Genomic DNA, 12,559 nt, shown 5'->3' on the forward strand with positions numbered 1-12,559 from the left:
GCTGAGTTGGGCCAGGCTACTGCTAGTGGTGGGGTGTAGGAAGGGTGAGAGGGGGCTCGGGAGGGAGTTTGGGTGGCAGCTCCGCGCATGGGCAGCGGGTGGTGGCAGGAGGGGTGAGGGATGCAGGCTGTGGATGGAGTTTTGGGTGCAGGTTCCTGGGCTGGGGGTGGGGTTAGGAAGGGGGAGTGTGCACGCTCTGGGAATAGAGCTGGGATAGAGGAGTGCAGGGTGAGGTTGTGGCTGAGGGATGAAGCTTTCACGATGTGAGGGGGCTCAGGTTAGGGAAGAGGGTGGCGTGCGGGCTGAGGCTGAGGGGTTTAGCTGCGGGGGGCCAGAGCTGGGCAAGGATCAGGGTGAGGGGAAATGAGGGTTGGGATGAGGGTCATGCTGCAGTGGGCTCAGGGCTGGGGCAACGGATCAGGGTGCGGGGGAATGAGTTGGGGCTGAGGAGAAGGGGTTCATGCTGCGGGGGTGGCTCAGAGCTGGGCAAGGATCAGGGTGTGAAGGGATGAGGTGGGCTGAGGAGGAGATGAGGGTTCATCGCTGCGGGGGCTTTAGGGCTGGGCAGAGATTAGCGTGCAAGGGGGAATGAGGGCTGTGCTGGGTTTAGGGTTCATGCTGCTAGGGGGCTCAGACTGGGCAGAGGATTAGGGGTGAAGGGATGAGGATTGGCTGAGGATGAGAGGGTTCATCTGCGGGGGCTCAGACTGGGGCAGAGGAATTAGGTGCATGGGGATGAGGGCTGTGGTGGTTTGAGGGGTTCATGCGCAAGGGGCTCAGACTGGGGCGAGGATTAGGGTGAAAGGGATAGGGTTGAGGTGGGGGGTCATGCTGCAGGGGGGCTCAGAGTGGGGAGAGATCATGGTGCAAGGGAGGAGGTGGTCGAGGATGAGGTTATAGCTGTGGGGGGCTCAGGGCTGGAGCAGAGGATTAGGGTGCACGGGGATGAGGGCTGTGCTCGGATGAGGTTCATGGCTGTGGCGGGTCAGGGACTGGGGCAGAGGTTATGGTGAGGAATGAGGGTTGGATGAACGGGGTTATGCTGCGGGGGGGGCTCAGAGGGGGCAGAAGAGTAGGTGAGGGGATGAGGGGTGGGGCTGAGGATGAGGGGTTCATGCGCGGGGGGGCTCAGAGTGGGCAAGAATCAGGGTTGGGGATGAAGGGTTGGGCTGAGGAGAGGGGTTCATGCTGCGGGGGGGCTCAGGGCTGGGGCAGAGGATAGGGTGCGGCCAGGATGCAGGGTTGGGGGCTGAAATGAGGGGTCACGGCTGCGGGAGGCCAGGGCTGCAGCAGAGATAGGGTGCAGGGGAATGAGGTTGGGGAGAGGGGTTCATGCTGCGGGGGGTCAGGTGGGGCAAAGGATCAATGGTGCGGGGGGTGAGGTTGTGGCTGAGGATGAGGGGTCATTGCTGTGGGGCTCAAGCTGGGCAGAGTCAGGGTGTGAAGGTAGGTGGGCTGAGGAGGAGGGTTATTTTGGAGTGGTTTAGGCCTGGGCTAAGATTAGGCGTGCTAGGGGATGAGGGCTGTGGCTGGTTTGAAGGTCATGCTGCAGGGGCTCAGACTGGGCAGAGGAATTAGGTCGGGGATGAGGCTGAGATGAAGTCATGCTGCAGGGTCAGAGCTGGGCAAGGATTGGGTCCAGGGGGATGAGGATTGGGCTGGAGGATGAGAGGTCATGCTGTGGGGGGGCTCAGAAACTGGCAGATGGAATTAGGTGCGGGGGATAGGGCTGGGTGAGGGTATGCTGCAGGGCGGGCGCATGAGCTGGGGCAGAGGAATTGGTGCGGGGCTGAGGGTGAGGAAAGGTCAGGCCTGCAGGGGACTCAGAAGTGGGCAGAGGATTTAGGGTGTGAAGGATGAGGTTTGGGCTGAGCTGAGAAGTCATGCTGCGGGGGGCCAGAACTGGGCAGAGGTTAGGCGTACGGGGAGGAGGGCGTGGCTGGGTTTAGGGTCATTGGCTGAAGGGGCTCAGAGCTGGGGCAGAGAACAGGGTCTAGAGGGATGAGGTGGGGCTGAGATGACAGGAATTTAGCTGCGGGGTGGGCTTCAGAGCTCGGGAGAGATCAGGGTGTGGGGGATGAGGAGCTGAGGAGAGGGTTTCATGTCTGTAGGGGGGCTCAGGGCTGGAGCAGAGGATAGGGTGTGGAAGGGATGGAGAGTTGGGGCGAAGGATGAAGGGGTTAGCTGCGGGGGGCTCAGAAACTGGGGCGAGGATGCAGGGTCAGGGGATGGGCTGGTTGGAGGTTCATGCTGCAGGGGCGCTCAGACCTGGGCCAAGGATCAGGGTGTGAAGGGATGTAGGGTTTGGCTGAGGAATAGGTTCATGCTGCGGGGGGGTAGAACTGGGCAGAGGATCAGGGTGAAGGGGATTGAGGGCTGTTTTGACGGGTTATGCTGCATGGGGGCCAGGCTGGGGAGAGATAAGGTGTGGAAGGGAGACGGTTGTGCTGCGGAGAGGTCAATGCTGCGGGGGGGCTCAGGGCTGGAGCAGGAGATCAGGTCGGGAGGATGAAGGTGCTGGGATGAGGGTTGAGCGCTGGACAGGGCTCAGGTAGGTGGACAGGGCAGGTATAAGGGCACCGCGCTGCCATTATGCAGTGAACAGACCCTAGGACGCTGGCAGCGAGAACAGTTCTGCGGGAGCCGTCCATCTCGGCAGCAGGAGCAGGGGGACCGCAGGGGAGGTGCAGCGGAGGCGAGACCGCTCCAGGCGAGAGTCGGCAGCGCGTGGGAAACCGCGCAGAGGCTGGCCTGATGAGCAGGGGGGGAGAGACCCAGCTCCAATATGCTGGAGCAGGCCCAGCCCTGAGTATTCCTGGTGCGCGGCACCCCAATATATCATACTGCCCTATGGCTGCCCACCTGAAGGAACGTTTGTCTTTTCTGCTGAGTATCACCAAGGGGACTCTAGACATGTTCGCTGGCCTCCAAAGTACGGCGCCATGCCGGCTCCCAAGCCACGGGAAAGACCCTCCGCAGAACGCTGCCGGAGGTCTACCGGAGCCAGCGGAACCAGCACCTCCGCAAGCACCTACGAAGGCACTGCCTGCTGCGCTTGCGGTGACCGGCAAGCTACCCCCGTGGCCTTGCAGCTCCAGCACACTGCTTGGCGGCTGAGGGGTCTGGCAGCCGCTCCCAGGTGAACTCATGTTATGAGCCATAAACGTCTGCACTGCTTCTTTGCAGATACAATACGAAGGGGCTGACTCAGTAGTCAAGTCTGGGTGTGTGCATCACAATCCGGGACTGCTCTCACTTCGCACAAGTGACATTCTTTGCAAGTTCTCTGTTGCTATGTGACTTTTTACGCAAAAATTAGCTCAGAGAGTGAAACGAAACCACGTAGCTAGCAATAACGTTTATTCTAAATTCAAGCTCGGCTCTGTCCCAAGGAGAAATGGGGGAAACATGGCAACGTATCGGATTAAATTAATAAAGCATCAGGAGAGATGAATCTGAGTAAGAGATAAAAATTCGTGTCGGGTGCGACGATAGTTGTGACATAATGCAGAGCAGCATTCCAGGCTCAGGAAGTTTCGGTGCTTGGGAACAACCAATTATGACTGTTACTAATAACACTGGAGTTCATTTGGCATTTCTGAATGAGTAGACTCAGAGGATTATATAATGAAGACGACTCAGTCCATAACCTGGGTACTAAAATTGGGGCCCTAAATTCCTCACCTGGGTGTCACATGGACACTGAGGCAAGCTGTAGGGGAACCGGGCACCAGTGACCGAGCGAGTAACAAATGTTCAATCAATGAATGCCCGAGCTCGGTTGAGCAGCTGAATCATTGTTTGGCACTCTCCAAAAGGAGTGATGGCAAGTGGGATTCTTGAAGATGCTTTCAGTCGTTTATTCAGCTCTGCAATGAGCTCTGGGAAGAGGCACCTCGGGCTTCTTTGCCATCCATAAGTGGCCCGTTGTGTACCCTGGAGCTACAATCTTAGAGAGTTCACTCCAAACGCTCACAAGCTCGCAGAAAGCCATGTTACTTGGGATTCTGCTGCGTGAAATTGGCTCTTGCTTCGATGAAGGCAAGTTCTAGTAGACCCTGGGCACAGCCAGCTGGCCTTGGGAATAATCAGCAAATATGTGATGACGGTGTGTTCTTTTACCTTACAGATCAGACTGGCATCGTCATAACAGGCAGCTCCTTGCCCAATCCCTCATTGGCGCGTGAGCCAGTCATCCCCAATCGCCACACATATCATCCAACGTCTGCCACATCCACGAGAAAGGGTCCGTGGGAGCAAACATCTATGGCGTGTGCTCCAGAAGTCCCTGGACCGGAAAAGGATACCGTTGCTGTGAAACACAAAGTAAGAGGTGGTGGCAAGTCTCTTGGCAAGTTAACAGCACTGAGGAAGTCCTTGGCTCCTGAGCGGTTGGGCATGATGCTACCAGCCAGCCCTGGAATTGGAGGCCCCGTCGTCATGCATTATGGTCCCGCCACCCGGAAGAGCGACTGGGAGATGACGCGATGTACACGCCTCCCATGGCTGCTGCGCGACAAGTCCCTGTACCCCCCCCCCCCGACTGCTAAGAAGAACATACCTCAGCAGAAGCTGGCAGGCTTCCCTGCGGCCTGTGGGTATGCTGTGGCATGAGTAGTAGGAGGGAGGGAATGAGACGCTGGGGTTGTACGTTACCTCTCTGCAGAGCGATGTTGTAAAGGGTTGGATGTTACCAAAGCCTGCACCCCTCACCCCCTCCTGCACACCCACCCCCTGCCCCAGCCCGGAGCCTGCACCCAGCACCCAAACTCCATCCCAAAGCCTGCACCCCTCCTGCACCCTAATCCCCAGCCCAGGACCTGCACCCCAGACCTCCCCCCCTGAACCCCACCCAGAGCCTTAGGCAAGTGGGGGCGGAGTTGGGGGTGGGTTCTAGGCACCACCAAAATTTCTGCAAACTTGCCACCCATGCAGGCAGCCATTGTTTAATCAGAGATCCTGGGCACTAACCTTTTCAAGGGCGTTGGATACATCATTGCGATGGAAGTGAGCCTGAGCTGTTAGGTTTGGGCCTGAATCATTGGCCGTTGGGATTTCTCTTATGCCTATCTCTATATAACATAGAAAGGATGTATGCCATGAGCAAGGGAACGTGCCCCCGAGCAAGCCAGCGCTTAACACAGTTCTCCCAACCCCAAACACTCAAGAATCATGAGTCAGGCTCCAAAAAGTCATGAGATCAGCTGAAATTCATATCTTTGGAGTTCCTTCCATTTGCCCTCTGGCTTTAGACCCTGTAGGGGTCACTTTTTCAAGCTTTTCTACGCAAAAGAATAAAGGGACACAAATCTGACATAAGGAAACATAACATTCAAAAACCAGTAACATTCAAAAACTTCTCTGGCTACTCAGTAACAGACTTAAACGTGGCAATTTTGCACCAGAAAAGCTTCAAAAACAGACTCCAATGAGAAACTGCTGAGCTTGAATTAATATACAAACTAGATCCCATTAACTTGGGTTTGAATAGAGACTGGGAGGAGCTGGGTCATTACACATATTGAATCTATTTCCCCACCTTAAGTATCCTCACACCTTCTTGTCAACTGTCTAAAATGGGCCATCTTGATTATCACTACATCTCCTGCTGACAATAGCTCATCTTAATTAATTAGCCTCTTACAGTTAGTATGGTTACTTCCACCTTTTCATGTTCTCTGTATGCATATGTATTTCTTACTATATGTTCCATTCTGTGCATCTGCTGAAGTGGGCTGGAGCCCATGAAAGCTTATGCTCCAATAGATTTGTTAGTCTCTAAGGTGCCACGAGTACTCCTGGTCTTTTCACTGAAATAACCAGCCTCCCTTCTGAGACCCTACCCCAGAACAGTGTGGCTAACCAGGAGCAACAGGGGCCTGAATTTCAAAAAGGTCCATGCTCAGCTGCACGGCTGGAGCTCATCGCAGTCCCATGAGCAAGTTCCTGTATCATCTCATTGCGTTCATTGGAGGTGGGACTTGTGGCCAGACCAGACATCCAGAGAGAGCAAAGAATGGTCATCTCTGTGCACCAGGCAAAGGAAGGTTTAAGTGGGACTTAAGAGGCACAAGGGGCTCGTGCTGTCTTCTGTGACCCAGACAACATGGAGTGAGAGTTGCTGGCCACTGAAAATGTGTGCTGAGTAATGCACAAGTGTGTGCATGGTTTGAGCGAAACGTGTTGCTGAGGTCACTGCTGCAGGGCCTGAATCATGCACAAAACTTTGAGATAGAAACAATGAGGACAGAAGCTAGAAAACTAATGGGCCAGATCCTCGCTGCTGTCAATCTGCCTAGCACCTTCGACTCAGTGGAAGATTGAGCCCAATAGGTTTGAAGTAGAGCTGGTAGAATAATTTTCTGCTGAATTTCCTGATATTTTTCGAACCGATTTCTTGACAGTTATTGATTCTCATTAAGTGTCCTGCTGATGGAGATGGGATGTGGGGGGGAGATATGCACAGGCAGCACTTTATTAACTATTTGCCCATCTCCAGTTTTAATTCAAAGATTAAAACTGGAACACGTCAGCACCATAGATTCCTAGATGTTAAGCCCAGAAGGGACCATTATGGTAAAATCCAGGCTGCCCTGTTGCTCAGCACAAGCCAGAGAACCTCACCCAGTAATTCCTGCCTCAGTCCAGAATTTTTGCTTGAGCAATAGTGAATCTTTTCAAAAGAAATCCCATCTGGACTTAAAGACTGCAAGTGAGAGACAGTCTGCCATGTCCCTAACATGACGTTCACAAGGTAGGGAGACCCACCGCAGAGGGACAGTATGGACCAAAGCCCAGTGTTCAGAATCAAACAATGACGGGAAGGCAGATGCAAGAGACAGTTAGAAATTGTCTGCACCTTCACAGTGGGTGTTTAATCAAAAATGAAAGGACACCAGCAAAGGGCCTTACGGTACGGTGAAACAAACAGAAACAGAAAGTCACAGGAATCATTTCAGTAGCAGTCACCTGAGAGGAATGAGATCAGTGGCAGACCAAACAACATATGCGGTTTTGAACTAGTTGAAATGAGCTGCCTAAATATCTGCTCTTCTTCTTTCCTATTCCCCCGATCATCACACAACCTGCTGTTAGCCTCTGAACTCATCTGCCTTTCTCTGAGCTAGAGTGGAAACGGACTGGCTTTTTTGTGCGTTTGCATAGCACTGCTGGGGCCTGATAAATAGTGCATTAACATAGTAATGATGACACTACCGACTGTCTAGCAATGGGCAAAACTCCTCCCACTGCAGAGCCAGCACAAGGTTTATGCCTCACTTGCGTCTTCTGGATGGAATTAAATGGTTAGTAGGCCCTGTGCTGGCCGGAGTTTCACCTGTTGTGAGTATAAACAAATGATCCCTTCTCATGCACTATCATAGGAGGAAGTTGAGGTGAGAACAGAGACAGTCTATAATGAACCAAAACCTGTGGGGTGACCAAGCAAAACCAAGCATGCTTCATTCTGCAATGGTATCTTGGATTTTTCCTCTAATGCTGTCAAATATCCTGGGGCAGGCAAGGGTCTATTTAGCACCCAGTTATTAGGATTCTGAGCAAGGCCATCAGTCACAGTGACTTTTCCCCTTCGAAAAGTGGTCAGACTCTTTAGAGACCAGATGTTTTAGAAGATGCCAGCACAAAGAAGGGAATAATGCTGACATATTAAGGGACATTCTGCAATGCTAAAACCTTGGCTCTGTGTTGGGTCAGCTGGAGCAGGTCAGAAATGGATTCCTGCAAGCCAGTGAGACAAGCCCCTCATCCATAAAGGGAGTCAGCACCATTCCACCCACTCTACAGATGGAGAAACTGAGGCACAGAGCAGGGGAGGGGCTTACCCAAGGTCCTGCAGTGAGTCAGTAGCGGAGCTGAGATCAGCCCTCAGGACTCCTGACTCCCAGGTCCATGCTTTCTCAACTAGAGGGTAAGCCAAAATTGCCAAATGTGAGTGCCTGAAGTTAGATAATTTACTCGATATGCGCGTGCCCAAATGACTGGCCTGATTTTGCAAAGGAGCTGCTCTCCCCTCACCTTCCAACATCAGAGCTGGACTCAGCTTAGGCCAGACTGTGGGATTGATACCGGGCAGCGGGAACCTACATCAGCCCCGGGGGAGCTCTAGGAGTGGCACAGTCCTTCCCCAGCACACAGGAGGGGTGTACTTGCTGCGCTGGCACTAAGGAGGGTGAGTGCGGTCAGTGAGGGGATGGTTCACGCCCTGGGATCATAGAGTCATCGATTATAGAGCCAGAAAGGACCACTGTGATCATCTACCTCCCACCTAGCGCAGGCCCTCGGACTTCCCTGCATTCGTTCCGTCTGAGCTAGAGCCGACTGTTTAGAAAACACCCAGTTTTGATTTAAAAATGGCTATGCTGGAAAACCTACCACCCCCGGGCAAGCTGCTCCAAGGGTTCATTACCCTCGCTGCCTTTTCTTTCCAGTCTGAATGTCAACTCCCAGCCACTGACTCGTGTTGGGCCTTTCCCTGCTAGACCAGAGCTCATTATTTGTTCAGCACCAGGTTGGTCCTAATGATCCAGCCACCCCACAGCCTTCTCTTGGTTAAATTGAACACATCCCCTGAGCACGGGGCTGTGTCTGTCCATGTGCACAGAGGGGTGGGGTGGACACAGTGATTATTGCAGCTCAGCACCTTCCCAGTCAATGTCCAGCCTGCCCTTTCCTCCTTGCTCCGCTTTCTGCCACCGCTATTGGAACTAAGCACGCTCCGCAGCTTGGCTCAGGAGCGGCACCCGCAGAGCCAGGCCGACACCCAGGGGCTAAGGCCGGGGCACAGACAGAGAAGTTTTCACCACAACAAGGAACTTACTGTGCACCAGTCGAAGTCGATGCAGCTGTTAAAGCAAACAGGCTGGTTATTTCTCCTCAGTACAGCGCACAGGAGACAGCAATCACTGTTCGCCAAACAGAAACGGATCAATGTCAAGAAGAGCAGAGACTGTGGCTGGATGTTGGTTTCTAAGAGGGTGAAAATCATAATTAGAAATGAACAACAGGACTGCGGAGCTCCTCCCCGTGCGATAGGTCAGCAGAGTCTCAAAGTCTTTGCGATAACACTACACAGCACGTTACAGCATTAGCACCGCTCTGAGATATTGCCCCCATGGCACAGATGGGGAAACTGAGGCACAGAAAGGCACTTAAGTGACATGCAGAAGGCCAGGCAGGGACAGAGCAGAGCTCAGGAGTTCCTGGCTCATGCTCAGTCTATTGGATCACACTGCCTCTCTGTCCTCAAACACAGGACCACATACTCTGTGGGAGCACATTGCTGCTGCTCCAGTGACTTTGCCAGAGCAGGGTCAATTTACACTAGCGGAGCACTTGGCCTAATCCCTGGTCCTTGCACTTCCATGAGGCCCTGGTCTGTTTCACCATGAAAAGTCAATGCCACCGAGTTAAAAGTAAGATCCCCTTCCCTAGCACAATGCCACCATCTGCTTGGCAAATACTTGGTAAGCCTTAAAGCACCTTCTGAGGAAGGGAACTATTATTCTGCCCCTTTTACCAATGGGGAAACTGAGGCATGGAGAAGTGATGGTCGGTGTCAGGGAATAGAACCCAGAAATCGTGGTTCCCTCCCTACCCCACTGAATTCTCCCATCTGTTACAAACATGCTGCCTGGAGAGGAATGTCCTACAGAGAGGACAGAACAAACCCAGGTTCCCCCCACAGAAATTACCCTTCACATGCAAAGAAAGCAGTTTGTTAATTAAATCTCAGTCTCAGGGAACCTACTTCCCTGCATTGCTGGCTCTGCAAGGAGCTGGAGGAGCAAGCTTACCAGATAGCTGTCCCGTTCCATGGCCGCCACCAGGGCTGGAGTCCGGGGATCAGAGTGCCACCAATTCCAGGGTTTTCTGGACAGCATCCGATCCGACTTGAGTAGGCAGTTCTGTGGGAATGGAACAGGAAGTCTGTCTGTGCTCACACCTGTGTGGTAACTGCCAGGGTAATTGACAGAAGAAAACTGGCCTGACCTGTCACTCAGCTCTGCCTGCTGTTTGTTTCCAATTACCCCATACGTAATGTATAAATATCTGCCTTTTACATACCGGCCCATCAGCCAGTCCTGCCTGCTCCTGACAGCTGGGCAGGGGTGTCTGTACAGAGGCAACAGAAACTTGGGTGGAACCTGGCAGGTTCCTAGTTCTCATCACAGGGTCGGACGTATCTTTCTGAAAGAACAACTCCCGGACACTCCTAGTGAGGAGCCAGGTGATCTGTTATGGGCAGTGACACTCAAAGTCTGTGGATCCTTGGAGGTTTTGCTCCCTTCAGAGATTGTCTGTTCGAGGCAAGGCTCACACTGAATGGCTCACAAACATTCTCCCTGAGCTCAGAGCTGCCCCGATCCTCCCTAGTCCTTAATTGCTTTCCCCTGAGAGCTGCCCAGTTTCAAGTGAACTCCCATGGGAGTGAGGTCACTCTCCTAAGGCTCCTAGCTGGAGAGTGACTCAGAGGACACAAAGCAGGTGCTGTCATGTCACGCCTTTTCGCCCGATCACTTGTTGCCATCCTGGGAGAAAAGGGCCCAGCTCCTGCACAGCAGCACAGACCAAGCTGAGGTTTCCAGTTATGGGACACAGACCTCTGGCTGCCCACAATCCACAGGAGGCCATGGGAAACAGAGTATAAATTAGAACAGCCCTGCGACTGCTCTCAGTTACACCAGGGGACGGGGCAGGCCCTCCTACTGCTCCAGAATATGGAAGACACAAACATGGCTCCTTCCCACACCTTTCATCCTAAGATAAACACAGGAGCAGCTTGCAGAGGAGAATCAGGGCCCTTATCTCTTGGGAGATTTTGTCAATGGACTCCTCCCTGCCCCGACCCACATTTCTTTGTCACTCCCAAAGCCGCAGCTGTCACGAGCTGGGTGGTTACGAGGAGGAGAAAACGGAACCCAATGGGTAGCTGTTGCCTGTGAACCTTCCTGCTAGTTTAATCTCAGTGACAATATTTACTACCCTGGCTCCTGCGGAATGATGTGATGGCCCATTTCTGACAACAGTGCAAACCGTGTCACCTAGCAACATCCTATGACAGCAGCAGGAAGAACAGGGGTGACCAATCTCTGCTGCAACAGGACATTATGAGAGTGATCTGTCGACTCCACATGCCGACGAGGCGTTGTCCCTCCCAGGGAGCAGTGGGCTGGCCGCGTTGCAAGAAGAGTCGCTCCCATGTCACTGTGTGATCTCGGCCCTTTTTTCAGGAGGAAGGGTGAACACTGCATGGCTAGAGCAGGGAGCCAGCTAATGGCAGCCCTTCAGACCCTTTCCTGACACTCAGTTGGCCAGATTCCCCCACTGCCTGCCCCTCCTGGAGTTACTTACAGTAGTGCAGAGTGTGGAGAGAATGATGGAAATGATGATAATGCAGGAGCAAGGGGGTGGGGAGTCAGGGCCCCGGAGTCCTATTTTGTGATGCCATTTTCACATGGTTCCTCCCTCCCATTCACACTGCAACTCTCTTTTCATCGGGCTCCTGACCCACCCAAAGGGCTCTCACTGGAAAGTTGGGGGTGGAGCCAGGGTCTCCGGAGTGTAGAGGAAAGCCGCAGCAGGTTTCTCCCTGCAGGGATTGGGATGAACATTTTCTTTGGTTTTGATCCCCCATATGTGGCTCATATGACTCTGCAAACTCAATCAACCACACTGGTTCCCTCTAGCCCGGCCCCATGGCTCAGCTGTAGAGGAGTGGGAATTCCACATGATCTGAATGCCAATCCTGGAGTCATCTCAGCTACCATAGGGGCTGGCCTCTGGTTTGCTCACAGGTTATACAGAACTTCCTGGTCCGTGGTGCACAGCTGGGATTGTGCTGATTCACAAGAACTGTAGAGCAGAACTGAGCAGAGTTTTTTGGTTTTTGTTTTTTTCAAAAAAAAAATGTATATATAAAATGGCTTTTGGACCAAACAATTTCATGGAAAATTTTAATTTTGTTTGAAGTTTCCTGTTTTTTCCTTGAGAAACTGGAAACCAAATATTTGTCAGTGAAAACTGTCAGTCTTCATTAAAAATTTCCAGGTTTCAGTTTTGGAAACCAAAAATTTGATCAAAAACAGTTTTTGAAATGGAAGAATGTGAGCTGGATATGACTTTTTAATTCCTAATTTGAAATCCCTGCCTCAAGTGGCTTTTTTTTACCCAGCTCTTAGCTGTAGTAGAGAAGCCCAGAACTTTGCCCATAACATTCCCCCTGTGTTCCAGCCACTGTCCAAAACCCCAGATGCCACTCCCTGCTCAGGGTGCTGGGGGGTGGGGGGGCAGGCGTGTGACCAGCATGCAGGGTTCCGAGCTAAGATGCACTGTAATTAGAACAAAGCACCTTGTGTTGTCAGTTGGAAAATGGCCTCCATGAAAGAACTGCAGCCTTAGAGATAGCCAAAGCCTTCAGCTTCTCTTCAGTGTGTAACCTGCCTCACGGGCAGGTTACTGCTTCTTAGGCTGCATTGCCATAGAGAGCAGTAATTGACTATCCTCAGTCAGTTAATGTTTCTCTGACTTAGCTGGAAGCCAC

At 52.7% G+C, this 12,559-nt stretch overlaps 2 protein-coding genes across 4 annotated transcripts in view; both read right to left on the reverse strand.

The window, feature by feature from the left end:
• The window catches only part of LOC116822944 (T-cell surface glycoprotein CD3 delta chain), a 341,703-nt gene that overhangs the window by 113,857 nt on the left and 215,287 nt on the right, over positions 1-12,559 (reverse strand). The window lies entirely within an intron of this gene.
• The window catches only part of TMPRSS13 (transmembrane serine protease 13), an 86,440-nt gene that overhangs the window by 17,059 nt on the left and 56,822 nt on the right, over positions 1-12,559 (reverse strand). For 2 of the 3 annotated variants that reach the window (XM_032777190.2, XM_032777188.2), the window contains exon 1: positions 9,813-9,963. The exons of the other annotated variant lie outside the window; for it this stretch is intronic. The gene's annotated coding sequence lies outside the window, so the exon portion shown is untranslated. Of the gene's footprint in view, positions 1-9,812; positions 9,964-12,559 lie in introns of those variants that run through there. 3 annotated transcript variants of the gene reach the window in all.

Source organism: Chelonoidis abingdonii, chromosome 18, assembly GCF_003597395.2.
Source record: "Chelonoidis abingdonii isolate Lonesome George chromosome 18, CheloAbing_2.0, whole genome shotgun sequence".
NCBI classification, from domain to species: domain Eukaryota; kingdom Metazoa; phylum Chordata; order Testudines; family Testudinidae; genus Chelonoidis; species Chelonoidis abingdonii.